At 56.5% G+C, this 16715-nt stretch overlaps 1 non-coding gene across 1 annotated transcript; it reads right to left on the bottom strand.

Moving 5' to 3' along the window:
• Positions 1 to 964: 964 nt before the first annotated feature.
• LOC148345426 (18S ribosomal RNA) lies at positions 965 to 2951 on the bottom strand. Its single transcript, XR_015848586.1, has one exon. It is a non-coding gene; the product is annotated as an 18S ribosomal RNA (ribosomal RNA).
• Positions 2952 to 16715: the final 13764 nt, after the last annotated feature.

Here is a 16715-nt window from a genome sequence, read left to right as displayed (position 1 = left end):
CTCCTACCCGGACCCCGGAAGGCCATCCGACTTGGAAGCCCCGCCGCGCCGCGAAGCGACGCTTTGGGTGTTGCTACCCGTCAGCGAGTGGGTTTGGTTTACAAGGGCGGCGCGACCGCGCTGACACCGAGGGGGGACTGGCCCCCGACCCGGCCGCGGCCTGCCCGGACTATGGATGGACAGAGGAGACCGCGGCGGACCGCGCGGAACCGAACCCCCGGTGTCCGGAGCCCCGGGAGGGACTCCGGTGTCCGGGGGCCGGCCCACGCGCAGCGCTACGCGGCCCCTCGAGGGCTCCGGCCGACGGACGCGTTTGGCCGGGGAAAAAGGTAGCCGGTGGGAGCACCGTTTCGTCGCCCTGAACCTTCGTCTCGGGCGGGCGTCCCGACGCCGCCGCCATACGGCCGTTGTGATCCGTGCGGGGATCCGCTTGCTCGGCGACCCTCGCCGAGAGCAGCCCCGCGCCGCACGGACACGCGACACCGACGGGCGGACGGACGCCGGGGCGCCGGCCCGAACCGTTACCTTTAAAGGACGGGAGGTCGTCGAGGCGAGTGCCGCCCCGGAAGCGCGCGCCGGAAGCGCGAGAACCGCGCCGAGCTAGGGTCGTCGGCAGAGGGGGATTCCCCGGTTACGGGGGTCCCGCGCACGGCCGCCGCCTTTCGCCCGTCGCTGGCGGTCGCCTGTCGTCGCGCCGCGCCGCGCTACTGGGGTCGTCGGACGAGCGCGCTACCCCGCTCGCACGGAGGTAGCGCGACATCGCCCGCCGCCTTTTCTCGCGTCGCGCCGCGCCGCGTGGCGCCCGCCGAACTCGCTCCGACGCGCGGCCCGGGAGTGACCCGCGCCGCGCCCCCCGTCCCGTCCCGTCCCGGTCTACCCTCTTCCTCCGCCTGCGACGACCCGCCGCCCTCGGCGTCTGGCTCGTCGGGGGTGTACCGAGGCGGATCTGCTGCCGCTCGTACGTTAATGATCCTTCTGCAGGTTCACCTACAGAAACCTTGTTACGACTTTTACTTCCTCTAGATAGTCAAGTTCGACCGTCTTCTGGCACACCGCCGGAGCCGGGGCCGGCCCCGGCGGGGACTATCCGAGGACCTCACTAAGCCATCCGATCGGTAGTAGCGACGGGCGGTGTGTACAAAGGGCAGGGACTTAATCAACGCAGGCTAATGACCCGCGCTTACTGGGAATTCCTCGTTGGTGGGAAATAATTGCAATCCCCAGGCCCTGTCACGAGCGGGGTTCATAGGATTACCCGCGCCTGCCGGCGCGGGGATAGACGACGCGCTTATACGCTCAGTGTGGCGCGCGTGCAGCCCCGGACATCTAAGGGCATCACAGACCTGTTATTGCTCATTCTCGTGTGGCTGAGAGCCACTTGTCCCTCTAAGAAGTTTTCTGCCGCCGACCGCGCGGGGGGCCGCGGTACTATTTAGTATGTTTGAGTCTCGTTCGTTATCGGAATTAACCAGACAAATCGCTCCACCAACTACGAACGGCCATGCACCACCACCCACGGTATCGAGAAAGAGCCTTCAATCTGTCAATCCTTTCCGTGTCCGGGCCGGGTGAGGTTTCCCGTGTTGAGTCAAATTAAGCCGCATGCTCCACTCCTGGTGGTGCCCTTCCGTCAATTCCTTTAAGTTTCAGCTTTGCAACAATACTCCCCCCGGAACCCAGACACTTGGTCGGTTTCCCGGGTGCTGCTCGGCGGGTCATGGGAATAACGCCGCCGGATCGCGAGTCGGCATCGTTTATGGTCGGAACTAGGACGGTATCTGATCGTCTTCGAACCTCCGACTTTCGTTCTTGATTAATGAAAACATTCTTGGCAAATGCTTTCGCTCTCGTCCGTCTTGCGCCGGTCCAAGAATTTCACCTCTAGCGGCGCAGTACGAATGCCCCCGGCCGTCCCTCTTAATCATGGCCCCAGTTCATGACAACCCACAAAATAGAACCGGAGTCCTATTCCATTATTCCCAGCTGCGATATGCAGGGGCGGCCGTGTGGCCTGCTTTGAACACTCTAATTTCCTCAAAGTAAACGCTTCGGGCCCCGCGAGTGACACCCAGCGAAGGGCATCACGGGGGCTTTTGCCGAGAGGCAGGGGCTGGGACAGACGGATGCACGCCTCGCGGCGGACCGTCAGCTCGCGTCCCGGGGTCCAACTAGGAGCTTTTTAACTGCAGCAACTTTAAAATACGCTATTGGAGCTGGAATTACCGCGGCTGCTGGCACCAGACTTGCCCTCCAATGGATGCTGGCCGATGGGTTTGTGTTCGGCTCATTCCAATTACGGAGACTCGAACGAGTCCCGTATTGTTATTTTTCGTCACTACCTCCCCGTGTCGGGAGTGGGTAATTTGCGCGCCTGCTGCCTTCCTTGGATGTGGTAGCCGTTTCTCATGCTCCCTCTCCGGAATCGAACCCTGATTCCCCGTTACCCGTGGTCACCATGGTAGGCGCAGAGTCTACCATCGAAAGTTGATAGGGCAGACATTCGAATGAGTCGTCGCCGCCTCGGGTGGGCGAGCGATCGGCACGAGGTTATCCTGAGTCAACACAAAGGGGGGGCCGGGCCGGCGGAACGAGGACCGGCGCGCGCGGAGCCGCCCGCGCCGCTTACGCCCCCGCCCGGAGAGGCGGAGGCCGGACGCGGGGGACGCGCGCGACGGCTGAGCCCCCGCCCGCCGGACACCGCGTGGGTTTTTGTGTCTGATAAATGCACGCGTCCCCGGGGCGAGGCCGGAGCCCCGCCCGCGAGTCGGCGCTCGTTTGCATGTATTAGCTCTGGATTTGCCACAGTTATCCAAGTAACGGTGGAGCGATCAAAGGAACCATAACTGATTTAATGAGCCGTTCGCAGTTTCACTGTACTGGCCATTCGTACTTAGACATGCATGGCTTAATCTTGAAAACAAGCATATGCTACTGGCAGGATCAACCAGAGTGCGTCTGCCGCCGGGGGGGCGCTGCTGGTGGCGGTGCGGCCCTGGTCCGGGACGAGGCTGTGGCTACAGCCGGGCCCGGGGGGCCGCGCGACACTCGTATACGTTCGGACGGGCTGACGAGCGGGTGTCGTGAAACGATGTTTCGCGCGGAGCCCTAGCACGCGTGGCGTCGGGCTCCGCGACGGTCGGACGTCTGGGTGTGGCTCGAGACGGAAGCTCGACCTCGGTTCGTCTTGGTTCTGCCGCCAAAAGGTTCACGCCGAGGCATGGTTTCGCAAGAGGGCCCCGCGAGTGCCAGCCGTGGATCCCGCCTCACTCGTAACTCGTATCGGATTCGTCCGGCCTCACTTTCGTTCGCACATCGGACAGTTATACGTGTGCTTTAGTAGCTTCCGTTCCCTCTTAGTGAGGCCGTCCGTACGTACCGCCCCAGCTCTTTCTGAGGCGGGTATCCACTCGGCTCGGGGGGGCCCAACGTTTGCCTAGTATCCTCGGCGCTGGAGCTTGACCCGCAAAGCCGGAGGAGCCGCACGCCCGAACACCGGCTTGCGCCGGCCGACGTGGGCCCTCCGAGGCGGGTCTCGTGTGCCAATCGCTCAGTTGGGGAACCGGCAGGCCCGTGGGCCGACGCCGGCTCACCCGGGGGTGAAGGGTGCTTCGATGGAGGCCCCCTGTCAGCCTCCGCGGAAGTCCGGCTTCAATACTTTAAAGTTTGAAAAACTTAGACATTTTTCGAGAACCGGAGCTTAGAGGGGTACATGCAAAAGCCAGGGCCGCGGGAAGCGCCCTAAATACTTCAATACTTTAAAATTTGAAAAACTTAGAAATTTTTCGAGAACCGGCATCTTCCCTCGGTAATTGCGAGATGCGAGGCCGCCCCTAGCCTCTGCTCTGTCGGACTCAATGGTCACGGGTGGCCGCTGATTAGCCCTGGTGCTCACCTCTCAAAATTGCGAGTCCCTAATATAATTCTGGCTGTCGGCTGGAGAAGGGGGTATAAAATCGGCACTTGAGGGAACGCCGGGCCCTCAAGTTCGGGGCCCTCTAGCGGATTTTTGAGGTACTGCACTCCCATTGGAAATGCATGGGCGCTCCGTCCACTACCATGTAATTCCCTCACAATATCTGCCCCTGCGTGGCCGCGGGATGCTACTGCAGCCCCGTTGGTAATGAATGGGCCTTTCGGAGGCCATAAATACAGCGCCGCTGCATGGATTTTGGCGGTACTGCTGCTGTCGCTGAAAATACATGGACCCGTCTGAATGAATGGGCCTTTCGGAGGCCATAAACTCAGCGCCTCTGCATGGATTTTGGCGGTACTGCGGCTGTCGCTGAAAATACATGGACCCGTCTGAATGAATGGGCCTTTCGGAGGCCATAAATCCAGCGCCGCTGCATGGATTTTGGCGGTACTGCGGCTGTCGCTGAAAATACATGGACCCGTCTGAATGAATGGACAAAATATAAATCAGACACTACAGAACACAAGCATAATCCAAGATTACAAAATCATCTCAGCCTTTAAAAGAAACAAAAACCTGAAAGACTACTTAGTAAAAAGTAAATTACCAGAAATCAACATAACACAAACGCAGGGCCCCACATTCTACAAACAAGCCACCACAGTTAGGAACACCGTCACCAACACAAACTACCTAATTAAACAAACAATCACACCTGCTACGGAAAACTGAAAATACATGGACCCGTCTGAATGTATGGGCCTTTCAGAGGCCATAAACTCAGCCAGCGCCGGGCCAGTGTTTGGGGTATTGTGCCCGCCACTAGTGGCTGAATACATAATAATAATAATAATAATAATAATTCCCTTGTATTGTCATTCTGTGTAACAATGTACACAGAACGAAATGTCGATTGCACTGGGCTAGTGTTGAGGGAACGTCGGGCCCTCAAGTTCGGTGGCTTGGAGCGGATTTTTGAGGTACTGCACTCCCATTGGAAATGCATGGGCGCTCCGTCCACTACCATGTAATTCCCTCACAATATCTGCCCCTGCGTGGCCGCGGGATGCTACTGCAGCCCCGTTGGTAATGAATGGGCCTTTCGGAGGCCATAAATACAGCGCCGCTGCATGGATTTTGGCGGTACTGCTGCTGTCGCTGAAAATACATGGACCCGTCTGAATGAATGGGCCTTTCGGAGGCCATAAACTCAGCGCCTCTGCATGGATTTTGGCGGTACTGCGGCTGTCGCTGAAAATACATGGACCCGTCTGAATGAATGGGCCTTTCGGAGGCCATAAATCCAGCGCCGCTGCATGGATTTTGGCGGTACTGCGGCTGTCGCTGAAAATACATGGACCCGTCTGAATGAATGGACAAAATATAAATCAGACACTACAGAACACAAGCATAATCCAAGATTACAAAATCATCTCAGCCTTTAAAAGAAACAAAAACCTGAAAGACTACTTAGTAAAAAGTAAATTACCAGAAATCAACATAACACAAACGCAGGGCCCCACATTCTACAAACAAGCCACCACAGTTAGGAACACCGTCACCAACACAAACTACCTAATTAAACAAACAATCACACCTGCTACGGAAAACTGAAAATACATGGACCCGTCTGAATGTATGGGCCTTTCAGAGGCCATAAACTCAGCCAGCGCCGGGCCAGTGTTTGGGGTATTGTGCCCGCCACTAGTGGCTGAATACATAATAATAATAATAATAATAATAATTCCCTTGTATTGTCATTCTGTGTAACAATGTACACAGAACGAAATGTCGATTGCACTGGGCTAGTGTTGAGGGAACGTCGGGCCCTCAAGTTCGGTGGCTTGGAGCGGATTTTTGAGGTACTGCACTCCCATTGGAAATGCATGGGCGCTCCGTCCACTACCATGTAATTCCCTCACAATATCTGCCCCTGCGTGGCCGCGGGATGCTACTGCAGCCCCGTTGGTAATGAATGGGCCTTTCGGAGGCCATAAATACAGCGCCGCTGCATGGATTTTGGCGGTACTGCTGCTGTCGCTGAAAATACATGGACCCGTCTGAATGAATGGGCCTTTCGGAGGCCATAAACTCAGCGCCTCTGCATGGATTTTGGCGGTACTGCGGCTGTCGCTGAAAATACATGGACCCGTCTGAATGAATGGGCCTTTCGGAGGCCATAAATTCAGCGCCGCTGCATGGATTTTGGCGGTACTGCGGCTGTCGCTGAAAATACATGGACCCGTCTGAATGAATGGACAAAATATAAATCAGACACTACAGAACACAAGCATAATCCAAGATTACAAAATCATCTCAGCCTTTAAAAGAAACAAAAACCTGAAAGACTACTTAGTAAAAAGTAAATTACCAGAAATCAACATAACACAAACGCAGGGCCCCACATTCTACAAACAAGCCACCACAGTTAGGAACACCGTCACCAACACAAACTACCTAATTAAACAAACAATCACACCTGCTACGGAAAACTGAAAATACATGGACCCGTCTGAATGTATGGGCCTTTCGGAGGCCATAAACTCAGCCAGCGCCGGGCCAGTGTTTGGGGTATTGTGCCCGCCACTAGTGGCTGAATACATAATAATAATAATAATAATAATAATAATTCCCTTGTATTGTCATTCTGTGTAACAATGTACACAGAACGAAATGTCGATTGCACTGGGCTAGTGTTGAGGGAACGTCGGGCCCTCAAGTTCGGTGGCTTGGAGCGGATTTTTGAGGTACTGCACTCCCATTGGAAATGCATGGGCGCTCCGTCCACTACCATGTAATTCCCTCACAATATCTGCCCCTGCGTGGCCGCGGGATGCTACTGCAGCCCCGTTGGTAATGAATGGGCCTTTCGGAGGCCATAAATACAGCGCCGCTGCATGGATTTTGGCGGTACTGCTGCTGTCGCTGAAAATACATGGACCCGTCTGAATGAATGGGCCTTTCGGAGGCCATAAACTCAGCGCCTCTGCATGGATTTTGGCGGTACTGCGGCTGTCGCTGAAAATACATGGACCCGTCTGAATGAATGGGCCTTTCGGAGGCCATAAATTCAGCGCCGCTGCATGGATTTTGGCGGTACTGCGGCTGTCGCTGAAAATACATGGACCCGTCTGAATGAATGGACAAAATATAAATCAGACACTACAGAACACAAGCATAATCCAAGATTACAAAATCATCTCAGCCTTTAAAAGAAACAAAAACCTGAAAGACTACTTAGTAAAAAGTAAATTACCAGAAATCAACATAACACAAACGCAGGGCCCCACATTCTACAAACAAGCCACCACAGTTAGGAACACCGTCACCAACACAAACTACCTAATTAAACAAACAATCACACCTGCTACGGAAAACTGAAAATACATGGACCCGTCTGAATGTATGGGCCTTTCGGAGGCCATAAACTCAGCCAGCGCCGGGCCAGTGTTTGGGGTATTGTGCCCGCCACTAGTGGCTGAATACATAATAATAATAATAATAATAATAATAATTCCCTTGTATTGTCATTCTGTGTAACAATGTACACAGAACGAAATGTCGATTGCACTGGGCTAGTGTTGAGGGAACGTCGGGCCCTCAAGTTCGGTGGCTTGGAGCGGATTTTTGAGGTACTGCACTCCCATTGGAAATGCATGGGCGCTCCGTCCACTACCATGTAATTCCCTCACAATATCTGCCCCTGCGTGGCCGCGGGATGCTACTGCAGCCCCGTTGGTAATGAATGGGCCTTTCGGAGGCCATAAATACAGCGCCGCTGCATGGATTTTGGCGGTACTGCTGCTGTCGCTGAAAATACATGGACCCGTCTGAATGAATGGGCCTTTCGGAGGCCATAAACTCAGCGCCTCTGCATGGATTTTGGCGGTACTAGCGGCTGTCGCTGAAAATACATGGACCCGTCTGAATGAATGGGCCTTTCGGAGGCCATAAATCCAGCGCCGCTGCATGGATTTTGGCGGTACTGCGGCTGTCGTTGAAAATACATGGACCCGTCTGAATGAATGGGCCTTTCGGATTCCATAAACCCAGCGCCGCTGCATGGATTTTGGCGGTACTGCGGCTGTCGCTGAAAATACATGGACCCGTCTGAATGAATGGGCCTTTCGGAGGCCATAAACTCAGCGCCGCTGCATGGATTTTGGCGGTACTGCGGCTGTCGCTGAAAATACATGGACCCGTCTGAATGAATGGACAAAATATAAATCAGACACTACAGAACACAAGCATAATCCAAGATTACAAAATCATCTCAGCCTTTAAAAGAAACAAAAACCTGAAAGACTACTTAGTAAAAAGTAAATTACCAGAAATCAACATAACACAAACGCAGGGCCCCACATTCTACAAACAAGCCACCACAGTTAGGAACACCGTCACCAACACAAACTACCTAATTAAACAAACAATCACACCTGCTACGGAAAACTGAAAATACATGGACCCGTCTGAATGTATGGGCCTTTCGGAGGCCATAAACTCAGCCAGCGCCGGGCCAGTGTTTGGGGTATTGTGCCCGCCACTAGTGGCTGAATACATAATAATAATAATAATAATAATAATAATTCCCTTGTATTGTCATTCTGTGTAACAATGTACACAGAACGAAATGTCGATTGCACTGGGCTAGTGTTGAGGGAACGTCGGGCCCTCAAGTTCGGTGGCTTGGAGCGGATTTTTGAGGTACTGCACTCCCATTGGAAATGCATGGGCGCTCCGTCCACTACCATGTAATTCCCTCACAATATCTGCCCCTGCGTGGCCGCGGGATGCTACTGCAGCCCCGTTGGTAATGAATGGGCCTTTCGGAGGCCATAAATACAGCGCCGCTGCATGGATTTTGGCGGTACTGCTGCTGTCGCTGAAAATACATGGACCCGTCTGAATGAATGGGCCTTTCGGAGGCCATAAACTCAGCGCCTCTGCATGGATTTTGGCGGTACTGCGGCTGTCGCTGAAAATACATGGACCCGTCTGAATGAATGGGCCTTTCGGAGGCCATAAATCCAGCGCCGCTGCATGGATTTTGGCGGTACTGCGGCTGTCGCTGAAAATACATGGACCCGTCTGAATGTATGGGCCTTTCGGAGGCCATATACTCAGCTGAAGGTTGAGAACTTGGCTAGTGTTTGGGGACTTGTGCCCGCCACTAGTGGCTGAAATCCGGGCCGGTGTTTGGGGAATTGTGCGCGTATTATCGGGCCGGTGTTTGGGGATATGCGCGCGTATTATCGGACCGGTGTTTGGGGAATCGTGCCCGCCACTAGTGGCTGAATCCCGGGCTAGTGTTGGGGGACTTGTGCCCGCCAATAGTGGCTGAAATCCGCGCCGGTGTTTGGGGAATTGTGCGCGTATTATCGGGCCGGTGTTTGGGGATATGCGCGCGTATTATCGGACCGGTGTTTGGGGATTTGTGCCCGCCACTAGTGGCTGAGAACTTGGCTAGTGTTTGGGGACTTGTGCCCGCCACTAGTGGCTGAAATCCGGGCCGGTGTTTGGGGAATTGTGCGCGTATTATCGGGCCGGTGTTTGGGGATATGCGCGCGTATTATCGGACCGGTGTTTGGGGAATCGTGCCCGCCACTAGTGGCTGAATCCCGGGCTAGTGTTGGGGGACTTGTGCCCGCCAATAGTGGCTGAGAACTTGGCTAGTGTTGGGGGACTTGTGCCCGCCACTAGTGGCTGAAATCCGCGCCGGTGTTTGGGGAATTGTGCGCGTATTATCGGGCCGGTGTTTGGGGAATCGTGCCCGCCACTAGTGGCTGAATCCCGGGCTAGTGTTGGGGGACTTGTGCCCGCCAATAGTGGCTGAAATCCGCGCCGGTGTTTGGGGAATTGTGCGCGTATTATCGGGCCGGTGTTTGGGGATATGCGCGCGTATTATCGGACCGGTGTTTGGGGAATCGTGCCCGCCACTAGTGGCTGAATCCCGGGCTAGTGTTGGGGGACTTGTGCCCGCCAATAGTGGCTGAAATCCGCGCCGGTGTTTGGGGAATTGTGCGCGTATTATCGGGCCGGTGTTTGGGGATATGCGCGCGTATTATCGGACCGGTGTTTGGGGAATTGTGCCCGCCACTAGTGGCTGAGAACTGGGCTAGTGTTGGGGGACTTGTGCCCGCCACTAGTGGCTGAAATCCGGGCCGGTGTTTGGGGAATTGTGCGCGTATTATCGGGCCGGTGTTTGGGGATATGCGCGCGTATTATCGGGCCGGTGTTTGGGGATATGCGCGCGTATTATCGGACCGGTGTTTGGGGAATCGTGCCCGCCACTAGTGGCTGAATCCCGGGCTAGTGTTGGGGGACTTGTGCCCGCCAATAGTGGCTGAAATCCGCGCCGGTGTTTGGGGAATTGTGCGCGTATTATCGGGCCGGTGTTTGGGGATATGCGCGCGTATTATCGGACCGGTGTTTGGGGAATCGTGCCCGCCACTAGTGGCTGAATCCCGGGCTAGTGTTGGGGGACTTGTGCCCGCCAATAGTGGCTGAAATCCGCGCCGGTGTTTGGGGAATTGTGCGCGTATTATCGGGCCGGTGTTTGGGGATATGCGCGCGTATTATCGGACCGGTGTTTGGGGAATTGTGCCCGCCACTAGTGGCTGAATCCCGGGCTAGTGTTGGGGGACTTGTGCCCGCCACTAGTGGCTGAAATCCGCGCCGGTGTTTGGGGAATTGTGCGCGTATTATCGGGCCGGTGTTTGGGGATATGCGCGCGTATTATCGGACCGGTGTTTGGGGAATCGTGCCCGCCACTAGTGGCTGAATCCCGGGCTAGTGTTGGGGGACTTGTGCCCGCCAATAGTGGCTGAAATCCGCGCCGGTGTTTGGGGAATTGTGCGCGTATTATCGGGCCGGTGTTTGGGGATATGCGCGCGTATTATCGGACCGGTGTTTGGGGAATTGTGCCCGCCACTAGTGGCTGAGAACTGGGCTAGTGTTGGGGGACTTGTGCCCGCCACTAGTGGCTGAAATCCGGGCCGGTGTTTGGGGAATTGTGCGCGTATTATCGGGCCGGTGTTTGGGGATATGCGCGCGTATTATCGGGCCGGTGTTTGGGGATATGCGCGCGTATTATCGGACCGGTGTTTGGGGAATCGTGCCCGCCACTAGTGGCTGAATCCCGGGCTAGTGTTGGGGGACTTGTGCCCGCCAATAGTGGCTGAAATCCGCGCCGGTGTTTGGGGAATTGTGCGCGTATTATCGGGCCGGTGTTTGGGGATATGCGCGCGTATTATCGGACCGGTGTTTGGGGAATCGTGCCCGCCACTAGTGGCTGAATCCCGGGCTAGTGTTGGGGGACTTGTGCCCGCCAATAGTGGCTGAAATCCGCGCCGGTGTTTGGGGAATTGTGCGCGTATTATCGGGCCGGTGTTTGGGGATATGCGCGCGTATTATCGGACCGGTGTTTGGGGAATTGTGCCCGCCACTAGTGGCTGAGAACTTGGCTAGTGTTTGGGGACTTGTGCCCGCCACTAGTGGCTGAAATCCGGGCCGGTGTTTGGGGAATTGTGCGCGTATTATCGGGCCGGTGTTTGGGGATATGCGCGCGTATTATCGGACCGGTGTTTGGGGAATCGTGCCCGCCACTAGTGGCTGAATCCCGGGCTAGTGTTGGGGGACTTGTGCCCGCCAATAGTGGCTGAGAACTTGGCTAGTGTTGGGGGACTTGTGCCCGCCACTAGTGGCTGAAATCCGCGCCGGTGTTTGGGGAATTGTGCGCGTATTATCGGGCCGGTGTTTGGGGAATCGTGCCCGCCACTAGTGGCTGAATCCCGGGCTAGTGTTGGGGGACTTGTGCCCGCCAATAGTGGCTGAAATCCGCGCCGGTGTTTGGGGAATTGTGCGCGTATTATCGGGCCGGTGTTTGGGGATATGCGCGCGTATTATCGGACCGGTGTTTGGGGAATCGTGCCCGCCACTAGTGGCTGAATCCCGGGCTAGTGTTGGGGGACTTGTGCCCGCCAATAGTGGCTGAAATCCGCGCCGGTGTTTGGGGAATTGTGCGCGTATTATCGGGCCGGTGTTTGGGGATATGCGCGCGTATTATCGGGCCGGTGTTTGGGGATATGCGCGCGTATTATCGGACCGGTGTTTGGGGAATCGTGCCCGCCACTAGTGGCTGAATCCCGGGCTAGTGTTGGGGGACTTGTGCCCGCCAATAGTGGCTGAAATCCGCGCCGGTGTTTGGGGAATTGTGCGCGTATTATCGGGCCGGTGTTTGGGGATATGCGCGCGTATTATCGGACCGGTGTTTGGGGAATCGTGCCCGCCACTAGTGGCTGAATCCCGGGCTAGTGTTGGGGGACTTGTGCCCGCCAATAGTGGCTGAAATCCGCGCCGGTGTTTGGGGAATTGTGCGCGTATTATCGGGCCGGTGTTTGGGGATATGCGCGCGTATTATCGGACCGGTGTTTGGGGAATTGTGCCCGCCACTAGTGGCTGAGAACTGGGCTAGTGTTGGGGGACTTGTGCCCTCCAATAGTGGCTGAAATCCGGGCTAGTGTTGAGGGACTTGTGCCCGCCAATAGTGGCTGAAATCCGCGCCGGTGTTTGGGGAATTGTGCGCGTATTATCGGGCCGGTGTTTGGGGATATGCGCGCGTATTATCGGACCGGTGTTTGGGGAATCGTGCCCGCCACTAGTGGCTGAGAACTTGGCTAGTGTTTGGGGACTTGTGCCCGCCACTAGTGGCTGAAATCCGCGCCGGTGTTTGGGGAATTGTGCGCGTATTATCGGGCCGGTGTTTGGGGATATGCGCGCGTATTATCGGACCGGTGTTTGGGGAATTGTGCCCGCCACTAGTGGCTGAGAACTTGGCTAGTGTTTGGGGACTTGTGCCCGCCACTAGTGGCTGAAATCCGGGCCGGTGTTTGGGGAATTGTGCGCGTTTTATCGGGCCGGTGTTTGGGGATATGCGCGCGTATTATCGGACCGGTGTTTGGGGAATCGTGCCCGCCACTAGTGGCTGAATCCCGGGCTAGTGTTGGGGGACTTGTGCCCGCCAATAGTGGCTGAATCCCGGGCTAGTGTTGGGGGACTTGTGCCCGCCAATAGTGGCTGAAATCCGCGCCGGTGTTTGGGGAATTGTGCGCGTATTATCGGGCCGGTGTTTGGGGATATGCGCGCGTATTATCGGACCGGTGTTTGGGGAATTGTGCCCGCCACTAGTGGCTGAGAACTTGGCTAGTGTTTGGGGACTTGTGCCCGCCACTAGTGGCTGAAATCCGGGCCGGTGTTTGGGGAATTGTGCGCGTATTATCGGGCCGGTGTTTGGGGATATGCGCGCGTATTATCGGACCGGTGTTTGGGGAATCGTGCCCGCCACTAGTGGCTGAATCCCGGGCTAGTGTTGGGGGACTTGTGCCCGCCAATAGTGGCTGAAATCCGCGCCGGTGTTTGGGGAATTGTGCGCGTATTATCGGGCCGGTGTTTGGGGATATGCGCGCGTATTATCGGACCGGTGTTTGGGGAATCGTGCCCGCCACTAGTGGCTGAGAACTTGGCTAGTGTTTGGGGACTTGTGCCCGCCACTAGTGGCTGAAATCCGCGCCGGTGTTTGGGGAATTGTGCGCGTATTATCGGGCCGGTGTTTGGGGATATGCGCGCGTATTATCGGACCGGTGTTTGGGGAATTGTGCCCGCCACTAGTGGCTGAGAACTTGGCTAGTGTTTGGGGACTTGTGCCCGCCACTAGTGGCTGAAATCCGGGCCGGTGTTTGGGGAATTGTGCGCGTATTATCGGGCCGGTGTTTGGGGATATGCGCGCGTATTATCGGGCCGGTGTTTGGGGATATGCGCGCGTATTATCGGACCGGTGTTTGGGGACTTGTGCCCGCCACTAGTGGCTGAATCCCGGGCTAGTGTTGGGGGACTTGTGCCCGCCAATAGTGGCTGAAATCTGCGCCGGTGTTTGGGGAATTGTGCGCGTATTATCGGGCCGGTGTTTGGGGAATCGTGCCCGCCACTAGTGGCTGAATCCCGGGCTAGTGTTGGGGGACTTGTGCCCGCCAATAGTGGCTGAAATCCGCGCCGGTGTTTGGGGAATTGTGCGCGTATTATCGGGCCGGTGTTTGGGGATATGCGCGCGTATTATCGGACCGGTGTTTGGGGAATCGTGCCCGCCACTAGTGGCTGAATCCCGGGCTAGTGTTGGGGGACTTGTGCCCGCCAATAGTGGCTGAAATCCGCGCCGGTGTTTGGGGAATTGTGCGCGTATTATCGGGCCGGTGTTTGGGGATATGCGCGCGTATTATCGGGCCGGTGTTTGGGGATATGCGCGCGTATTATCGGACCGGTGTTTGGGGAATCGTGCCCGCCACTAGTGGCTGAATCCCGGGCTAGTGTTGGGGGACTTGTGCCCGCCAATAGTGGCTGAAATCCGCGCCGGTGTTTGGGGAATTGTGCGCGTATTATCGGGCCGGTGTTTGGGGATATGCGCGCGTATTATCGGACCGGTGTTTGGGGAATCGTGCCCGCCACTAGTGGCTGAATCCCGGGCTAGTGTTGGGGGACTTGTGCCCGCCAATAGTGGCTGAAATCCGCGCCGGTGTTTGGGGAATTGTGCGCGTATTATCGGGCCGGTGTTTGGGGATATGCGCGCGTATTATCGGACCGGTGTTTGGGGAATTGTGCCCGCCACTAGTGGCTGAGAACTGGGCTAGTGTTGGGGGACTTGTGCCCTCCAATAGTGGCTGAAATCCGGGCTAGTGTTGAGGGACTTGTGCCCGCCAATAGTGGCTGAAATCCGCGCCGGTGTTTGGGGAATTGTGCGCGTATTATCGGGCCGGTGTTTGGGGATATGCGCGCGTATTATCGGACCGGTGTTTGGGGAATCGTGCCCGCCACTAGTGGCTGAATCCCGGGCTAGTGTTGGGGGACTTGTGCCCGCCACTAGTGGCTGAAATCCGGGCCGGTGTTTGGGGAATTGTGCGCATATTATCGGGCCGGTGTTTGGGGATATGCGCGCGTATTATCGGGCCGGTGTTTGGGGATATGCGCGCGTATTATCGGACCGGTGTTTGGGGATATGCGCGCGTATTATCGGACCGGTGTTTGGGGAATCGTGCCCGCCACTAGTGGCTGAATCCCGGGCTAGTGTTGGGGGACTTGTGCCCGCCAATAGTGGCTGAAATCCGCGCCGGTGTTTGGGGAATTGTGCGCGTATTATCGGGCCGGTGTTTGGGGATATGCGCGCGTATTATCGGACCGGTGTTTGGGGAATCGTGCCCGCCACTAGTGGCTGAATCCCGGGCTAGTGTTGGGGGACTTGTGCCCGCCAATAGTGGCTGAAATCCGCGCCGGTGTTTGGGGAATTGTGCGCGTATTATCGGGCCGGTGTTTGGGGATATGCGCGCGTATTATCGGACCGGTGTTTGGGGAATCGTGCCCGCCACTAGTGGCTGAATCCCGGGCTAGTGTTGGGGGACTTGTGCCCGCCAATAGTGGCTGAAATCCGCGCCGGTGTTTGGGGAATTGTGCGCGTATTATCGGGCCGGTGTTTGGGGATATGCGCGCGTATTATCGGACCGGTGTTTGGGGAATTGTGCCCGCCACTAGTGGCTGAATCCCGGGCTAGTGTTGGGGGACTTGTGCCCGCCAATAGTGGCTGAAATCCGCGCCGGTGTTTGGGGAATTGTGCGCGTATTATCGGGCCGGTGTTTGGGGATATGCGCGCGTATTATCGGACCGGTGTTTGGGGAATTGTGCCCGCCACTAGTGGCTGAGAACTTGGCTAGTGTTTGGGGACTTGTGCCCGCCAATAGTGGCTGAAATCCGCGCCGGTGTTTGGGGAATTGTGCGCGTATTATCGGGCCGGTGTTTGGGGATATGCGCGCGTATTATCGGACCGGTGTTTGGGGAATCGTGCCCGCCACTAGTGGCTGAATCCCGGGCTAGTGTTGGGGGACTTGTGCCCGCCAATAGTGGCTGAAATCCGCGCCGGTGTTTGGGGAATTGTGCGCGTATTATCGGGCCGGTGTTTGGGGATATGCGCGCGTATTATCGGACCGGTGTTTGGGGAATTGTGCGCGTATTATCGGGCCGGTGTTTGGGGATATGCGCGCGTATTATCGGACCGGTGTTTGGGGAATTGTGCCCGCCACTAGTGGCTGAGAACTTGGCTAGTGTTTGGGGACTTGTGCCCGCCAATAGTGGCTGAAATCCGCGCCGGTGTTTGGGGAATTGTGCGCGTATTATCGGGCCGGTGTTTGGGGATATGCGCGCGTATTATCGGACCGGTGTTTGGGGAATCGTGCCCGCCACTAGTGGCTGAATCCCGGGCTAGTGTTGGGGGACTTGTGCCCGCCAATAGTGGCTGAAATCCGCGCCGGTGTTTGGGGAATTGTGCGCGTATTATCGGGCCGGTGTTTGGGGATATGCGCGCGTATTATCGGACCGGTGTTTGGGGAATCGTGCCCGCCACTAGTGGCTGAATCCCGGGCTAGTGTTGGGGGACTTGTGCCCGCCAATAGTGGCTGAAATCCGCGCCGGTGTTTGGGGAATTGTGCGCGTATTATCGGGCCGGTGTTTGGGGATATGCGCGCGTATTATCGGACCGGTGTTTGGGGAATCGTGCCCGCCACTAGTGGCTGAATCCCGGGCTAGTGTTGGGGGACTTGTGCCCGCCAATAGTGGCTGAAATCCGCGCCGGTGTTTGGGGAATTGTGCGCGTATTATCGGGCCGGTGTTTGGGGATATGCGCGCGTATTATCGGACCGGTGTTTGGGGAATTGTGCCCGCCACTAGTGGCTGAATCCCGGGCTAGTGTTGGGGGACTTGTGCCCGC

Source organism: Urocampus carinirostris, unplaced genomic scaffold (assembly GCF_059441175.1).
Source record: "Urocampus carinirostris isolate Australia breed hairy pipefish unplaced genomic scaffold, RoL_Ucar_1.0 HiC_scaffold_45, whole genome shotgun sequence".
Taxonomy (NCBI): domain Eukaryota; kingdom Metazoa; phylum Chordata; class Actinopteri; order Syngnathiformes; family Syngnathidae; genus Urocampus; species Urocampus carinirostris.
This window is presented reverse-complemented; position numbering and strand designations above follow the sequence as displayed.